This window comes from Octopus bimaculoides, chromosome 5 (assembly GCF_001194135.2).
Source record: "Octopus bimaculoides isolate UCB-OBI-ISO-001 chromosome 5, ASM119413v2, whole genome shotgun sequence".
NCBI classification, from domain to species: domain Eukaryota; kingdom Metazoa; phylum Mollusca; class Cephalopoda; order Octopoda; family Octopodidae; genus Octopus; species Octopus bimaculoides.
The window spans coordinates 92718629-92727222 of NC_068985.1; positions in this window are offsets into that span (position 1 = coordinate 92718629).

Consider the following 8594-nt stretch of genomic DNA (forward strand, 5'->3'; position numbering starts at 1 on the left):
ATGTTATTTGTTAGCAGACTTGGTGTTTGGATTTTCTATTTGCTGATGGTAAGTCTTTGATATGCTATTTTCCCAACCAGCTAGTTTTATTTATTAGGGCAAGGAGCAAAATAACTTTGTATTACAAATCGAGAATATATTATGAGCAAGAGGTGTTAGAATTGCCGTGTCCATAACGCATCTGCTCCTTTCAATAAGTTCGCTACAATAAGCTCAAAGCTTCAGATATTTGTTATAATTGTGTATCTTTGTTCACCACTGTTATCTGGTGCATCTAATGTGTTTCCTGCCATGGGAGCGGAGCCAGTTCAGTGGGACTGGCATTGACCATGCTCGATTAGTGCTTTTTATGTGCCACCAGCATGGGTGCAAGTCAGGTGGTACTGTCATCGACCACTACAATGATATGACTTGACTCAACAGGTCTTCTCAAGCACAAAATATTGCCCAATGACTGAAGGGTACTTTTAAATAGGCCAGTTATGTGACGCTGGCATAGGCCGCAGTTATGGTCTCACTTGGCTTGCTGGGTCTTCTCAAGCACAGTATATCTCCAAAGGTCTTGGTTGCTTGTCATTGCCTCCATGAGGCCCAAAGTTCAAATATTAGAAAATATCATATATACATGAAACTATGTATTTAGGCACATACACACGTGAATGTACACAGTCACAGAAGGTAGCTGTCTGTATTTCTGATTATGGTAAGCAACTGTTGAGGATGAAAGCAGCTTCTGAAAAAATATGGTCTTGTCCACTCCTTGATGTGCAGCTTTTCTTTGTCTGTCTGCTTCTCTTTTTCACACCCACATTCTATAATGACAAGAAGAAAACTATCTGGAGATCAATATTGCTGCTACCTTAATAATGGTGTAAGCAGCAATTACTTAGAATGTGATGACATTACTGTAATCACAAAATATAAACTGTGTAATCATTATATCCTTGTAGCTTCTGAATCCCTTTAAGATTTGGAAGTCCCTATAGGATGCTGTTAGTACTATTCACTGTTCCTGTGAGGATTAGTATGATTTAGCTGTATTGGCTGAATGAGAGGTGTGCGAGATTGAAATGTAGTAATAGTAGTCATAAGAATTACTAAAAAGGGATCCCATGATGAAGTGGTGACGCTTCAAGAGATGGAGAAGATTAAATCATGATTAGCAGATGTGCTTAGGAAGGTTATTTAGAAGCTATTTATTCAACTGTAACTAACTAAGATTTTTCTTCTCATTTAATCTAGGTTGTGTTTCTACCAGCATGAATCAGATAATGTGCATCTGCAGGAAATTTCATTTTTGTTGTTGTTGTTGTTGTAATAAATGGTTTGTCCAACCTCATAAAAAGGCTTACTGCTACTCTTTCCTGCCAAGTAATTTCTCGGTTGGAGATATTTCACTTGCACCAAATGCACTACAAAGGCTAAATTGACCCTTCAGAAAATATTCGTTATACTTTCTAATTGTTAAAGTAACCCTATCATGCAGATTTAATCACTTGCATATCTTTCTGCTGCCCAATTACATTTCACTATAGGCAGGACTTCAAATTTTCTTGCTACCAAGTCAGTATAACCAGTCACTTAATAGAATGAATTCTGCTCCATTACAGGAAAACATGATAATTGGAACACCAAGTCTAGAGAAAATGGAATATAGGTATCCTTTTATGGGTTTTGAGATTCCGTTGTGGTAGAAACAAGATTCAGTCTAAGTGGTGCATGAGTTAACCTGAAACCACATTTATATTGTACTAAGAGCCTTGACGTGGGTCTGTCTTAAGCCTTAGTGCTTAAGGTCAGAGGATAATCTAGTTTTCATGGCACAAAGATTACAACGCTTCACATGGAATGGGATGCTAGTCTTTCAAAGGATTGTTTTTACTGCTATTGCTGGAAAACACACAGTTGTGTGTATTACGACAATGGCAAATGAAGTGTTTTGCTCAAGAACATGGCATACTATACTGTATGGTGGGGCCTGCACTGTTAACAGCACATCACTGCATCCACTACTCCTGGTGGATGACACCTTTGTACCACATGGGCGACAACTCTCCAATCCATGGGTCTGATTGGCTAGTCATTATTGGTTAGGATTTCATGCGGCTAGAGAGCAGATCTTACTTCAACTTCTTTTAGTTGCCTTTTATGATACTCAGAGAAAGTGTTGGGTCTATTCTTTGAGAGGCTGTATGGTAAGTAGCTTGCTTACCAGCTGCATGGTTCTGGGTTCAGTCCCACTGCATGGCACATCGGGCAAGTGTCTTCCACTATAGCCTCGAGCCGACCAAAGCCTTGTGAGTGGATTTGGTAGAGGGAAACTGAAAGAGGCCCATCATTATATATGTGTGTATATGTTTGTTCCCCTCCCCTACCATTACTTGACAACTGATCTTAGTGTGTTTATGTCCCCATAACTTCATGATTCACCAAAAGAAGACTGATAGAATAAGTACCAAGCTTACAAAGAATAAGTCCTGGAGTCGATTTGTTTGACTAAAGGTGGCACTCCAGCATGACCACAGTCAAATGACTGAAACAGAAAAAAGAATAAAAGAATGCCAATCAACATACAGCACATGAATATGACATAACTGTAAGGAAATTCAGGTTTGCCTATACTCCAAAAAAAGCTGTGAAAAGAAGTTTGCATTGAAGAGTTGGACTCCCACTAACCGCAAAGTTTAATGAGCATTTGGTAAAAGTTTCTTTTCAACCATTGTAATCCATCAGACTGAGAAATTAGAGGCAGACAATTAAGAATCAGTCTTTTTTTAATGCAGTCTCGATTGTTTACACAGCTCTTTATACTGCACAATTAGATTTTGGTCTGAAGGTAGGACTTGCACTTACAGCCAAGGTAGTTTAATCAGTTCTCTAATGGAATTAACTCTGGTCCATTGTCTGATCTTATTTCCGTCGCCACTTGTTATGTTTACAATAATTGAATTAAAGAAGCAAGTGCGTTGTAGTCCATAGCTATAAGTCTCGAGGTGGATGTTATAACTGTTCATGGTAAATCAGCTTTACACAAGCAGTGCGTCAAAAAACTGGTTCCTAATAGAAAACTACAGGCATATTTTGTGCAGCCTCTTGTTTATAATATATTCATTCCTTTATGTCCAATTTCCCCCACTTGGGTAGGTTGGATGAAGATAAGGTAACATTTTACAAATGGATGCCCTTCCTGTTGTCTACTCTAACTGGTTTTTCAAGTAAGGGATTTTTACTTTACTGGTCTTCCAGAGTACATAACGAATTGTTGTAATATTATCAAGGCATGTAAACATTATATCGTTGTTTTGCTCAAGCAGTGACATGCAAAGCTATAGAATGTTGCTTTTCATATGCAATTGCACACAGTGTGTGTATGTATACATACATTATGTGTAGTACATACACAATTAATTGTACGTGTACACACATATGCACAAATGACTTCCATATCTTTTCCATTTTTCAATTCTTCACACATTTGTCAGGTTGAGGCTACAGTATGCATTTACCCTGGGTATCATGTTATAAAGCTTGAAAAGCACTTGTTTAGAATACATGTAATATAATAAAGATATATTTTATGCAAGCAATGTTAAACACATCAAATGACAGATTAGGAAATCTCATCTAGAACTATGCATGTAAAGTATAGGTAAATGGTTGTTGTGGAATTTCTAGTTCACATATTTAAGGATACAAATCTTATCAAAGTACAAACAATACCATGGCTTTGGAATAGTCACACTATTGGTATAGTTTGTATCCACTTTTTATACTTGTCCTAATGTTAAAAGTTGGAGACAAACTTGAGTCCTACCAAAGGATATCACTGGGGAGCAAAATTGGTAACCAGGTCAAACTAAGTAATTTCTGATTTCTTGTTAATCTTTTAGAGTAAAAATTGGTCAACATAGTTGTTGTTGTTGTTGTTAGTTTCAAAAGTAGTCAGGTGGTGAGCGCTATTTTTGTTTTTTGAAGAAATTTTTCCTCAACTTTGACCAAATTGTAATTGAAGTTGCTTATAAAATATCTAGATAATGTTTGGTGTTTAACAATCAATATTCTCTCCTGTGTTGTTTGCAATGGGGCAAAATGGGTAACGACTAATTTTAGTACTTCGTATCTCTTTAAATTGTATGGTGTTTAAATATATCAAGAAGGAAACTACTCCAGTAAATCATGAAGTGGCCTGAGAGTCTATTTTATGTTGTTTCGTTCATTTCATATCATATGTCAGTTTTTCATGATCTTCTTTCATTTGACCTAGATGTTTTAATTTTTGTTGCAGTTCTGATCTTTCTGAAGTTTAAAAATACATATTCATGTCTATGAGTCATTGTTCAAATGTAATTCTGGAGAAATGAAGGGGCAGATTTATGCTCAAAGAGAATGGAGATTAATTTTTTGAAATAATGTTTTGAATATAGTGTTTTTAATGCATTTAGAGAAGGTCATTTTCTCAGCCGATATAGTTTTTCTAAGGTAGTGAACATTTGTTAAAAGACCCTACAGAAATACAGTTTTCTCAAAGTTAAAAATACAGTGAATCTTACTCATTGTGCCTCACCTACATATAGTTGGAATTTACAAAAAAGCAAACAAAACGAAAGACGAAGACGGGTGTGTAAACAACAAACAGATGTATTAGTTTAACACTCGGGAAGTGAAAAAGTCTTTTACATTTTGAGCCTACACTCTTCAACAGAAAGGAACACGAGGAAATAAGCAGAGAGATAAAATACAAAAAAAAAGAAGGTTTAGTGGCTAGCAATCAATCATATATATATATATATATATATATATATATATATATACAGAACAGTTTACCTGGTTTCTGTCATTAGATGGCTGCAAAGATATTATTGATTATAACAAATAGGTATTCTTCAAGTACTTATCTTATGTTCTTAGGAAGAAATGTCAAGTTGACCTGTGGAATTAAATACTAAAGCAATGTGATTGTGAAAAGAAACTGCATGATCATGTCTGTGCATTTATATATGGTTTATACATATATACATATACATCTATATATGTAGTCGTTTGGATATAGAAATGAGAGAAAACATATAGAATGCAAGTGAGGGTTCATTTATTTTTTCAAAGCTGATAGTTTACTCCATTTCTACTCAGAATTACTCATCAGAGACTATCCTTCAGGCAACAAGTATGATTTCCAAATATTTTTTTCTTGCCTGAAGGATTGCATAGTTTTTAAAAATTCTCTTTTGTTTTTCTATGGTATTATGGTTTAGTGAGGGAGAGAAGGCAGTGCCTGCGAACTTTATACTTTTTCAGGGTATTCTGAGAGTAGCAGGAGGTAAGAATGAAGTAATCCTGAAACCAGAGAGCTGACTTGCAGCTGAGTGAATGCAGATGTTAAATGAAGATGTGTGTATATATGTACATCTTGTATATACATACATGCATGTGTATGTGTATATATATATATATATATATATATATATATATATATATATATATATATATATATATATATATATATATATAGGTGTGTTTGTGTATATGAAAATCTGATTGCAATTGTATTTACTACTAATTAGATTAGCTAATAACAGTAAAATAGCTCATGATAAATTACTATGAGGAGCTTCTAAGAGGGAAATGGCAGTACCACTCTAGTAATTACTCTTATATTGTCTTACAGAAATACCTTTCCTTCGGACTTGGTGTCCTGTTAAGGCTTATACTTATTCTTGTTATAAACCAATGTGTATATGTAATACATGCTGTAGTTTTTTATACACTTGGAGGAAAACTAAACCGAGAGCCAATTTTATTGCCAAACCATAAACATGTTGAAAAATAGTAACTGTTGTATTTCTTTTTGTTCTCTCTTACTAATTTTCTCAATAAATTATCAACTCATTGACTATAATCATATGTGGCAGCTTAATGTTGAATTTATTCCTAACATATGTTCATTTTGCTGTGCTATTTTATTGTTTTTAAAGTAGAAAAATAAATACATTGCATTTGAACAGTAAAAGTTTTAGAATATTGCAGACCATTCCATTATATCATCCTGTTTCCTCCTAATTTTTTAAAATTCTTTTTTAGTATATAATACTCAGCTACTGACTGATTATTTTCAAATAGTAATGTTTCTATGACAACAGATTGGCAAACTATTTCCTGACTCTTTTTTGTCTCTCTTATCTTTTAGATAAATGTTTTTGCTATCATAATTACATTTTACTGACCAAGAAAATTATATTTTGGCAAATCAATGTATGTATTATGGGGAAAAAAAAACAAAACCAAACAAAAAAAAAACATTTTAAAAACTATAAAATTGTGAAAAATGGTTTTTGGGATATCTTTCCCAGATGCTTTATTAAAATTTTTTTGGTTCTGCGTAGTTTATTTACTACCTACAGGAAATTTTAAAGAATCATGAGAAATACCATTTATTTGAAATTCTTAGTCTTTTACCTTATTTTACTTCTTTTTTTTTCCAATAACATCTTGCAACACTTATTTCAGTTCATACATCAACAGTCATTTATATTGTTTTCAAATATTTTTTTATGTTAACTAGAAGTAAATTTACAAATCAAAGCTGTGTTATAAAATTAATGCTATCCATTGAAAAAGAATTTATTGTTTTAAGAAAATGAAAATTTTTAAAGCGATATTTAATTTTTAAAGCAGAATCCAACTGCCATTTTATTGTTTGTAATATTTTCTTTGTGCATCCGGCAAAATTCATTCAGTAGAAAACCTGATGTTATTAATTTCAGCTGCTTTATACGTTTCGACATGTCTCATGGAGAGACACTCTTGGAGGTTTTTCTGATTTTCAGTCTTCTTTGAGACTGTCCTGGAGTGGATTTCAATAGGTGATTCCAGTTCCATAGCAGGACACTGAAAGCTAATGAAATACTCATTAATTATAGTGTTTCAATATGCTTCTACATTGAGCTAATTTTAATTTAATATACTTGTTTACAATTTGTAGGATTAAGCCTTCATTGGATGATCTCTCTGATTTGATGTGGTTGCTCCTTTTACTGATTATTACATTGCACTAATAAGTAATGATCACCCTCACAATTAGTCTCATCATCACTATTGTATGCTCTACTGTTGTCACCCGTTGTCTTGCACTGAAATCACAACAAACAACTCCATTCAGTGTTTTATTGCTTATATTAAATTACAGCATTTTTGTGTTAATTTTTCCAAATCTTGGTGAAAGAAAAAAGCAATTAACTCCCAGATTTTCTCTTTGCACATATCTTATAATCATCATCGTTTAACGTCTGCTTTCCATGCAAGCATGGGTTGGACGATTTGACTGAGGACTGGTGAACTAGGTGGCTACACCAGGCTCCAATCTGATTTGGCAGAGTTTCTACAGCTGGATGCCCTTCCTAACGCCAACCACTCCAAGAGTGTAGTGGGTGCTTTTACATGCCACCGGCAAGAAGGCCAGTCAGGCGGCACTGGCAACGGCCACGCTCAAAATGGAGTATTAATATCATATTACATATTCATATTGGCAGTGTTGCCTCTACAACTTCACACTGGCCATTAATTTTGATGTCCGGTTATCTTCTCTGTTTACTTTCTTTTGTAGACCAAACTAAAAATCAGTTTGTCAAATTTCAAAAATTACATTTATACTTCCTGGATATCTCATGGACATATTGGAAGTTCAATGCAGAAAACTTTTTTCCTTGCCAGTTTTTCTTCAGCCAGGAGAATTGAATTGTGGAATAAACTCTCTTCTTACCATTGTTTCTCTGCAGAATACAATGTTGATCTCTTTAAATTCAAGATTAACACATACTTTACTTAATGTTGGTGGTTTCCTACATTTCAATATTTTTATTACTCTTTTATTACCGTCTCATTTTATTTAATTTTATTGGCTCTTTTATTGTCATCTCATTTACTCTGTTTTATTGTCATCTCATTTACTCTGTTTTATTGTCATCAGTTCTTTTATCACTATCTCAATGTATTTCATTGAAATCTTTTCTCAATTATTTTATTGCTGTCTTTTATTTGCCATCTAATATATTGCTCCTGCATGTATGTGTGTGTGTATGTATGTCTGTGTTTCTGTATGTCTGTCTGTGTGTGTGTATATATATATGTAAAATTTCTGTGCCTATCCCTTTTTCTCCTAACCCTTTGCCAAGAAGTAGCTTATGGGCCTTGTTTAGGGTTATTTTGAGTAATGAAAGGAAAAAGTAAGCAACTGTAGTACAAATCATTTCTTGCTTGTGGCAATTATTATGGAAACCTCTTCTACCAACAACTTAATTGAATCTTAGCTTCAATGCAAAATTTGGTTTTATTTCTTGCTTTTATGTCACACGATATCAACAACTCAAAAGCTTGTCAAGCCTTCCACTCTTGGCATTATGTCTGACATTTACCATTTCATAATGTTTTGATTCTGTATAATCCACCTAAAAATTTTCCTGCACCTGATCTGTTCCTGTTGTTTACACTTTGTATGAGGCTTTACCACCTTCCGAAAAGCCAGGATAGATAATTTTTTTTTAATATCATTTTGGGCTTCCTTACTTAACTACAGTTGTAGCAGAGCAATCATAACCTTA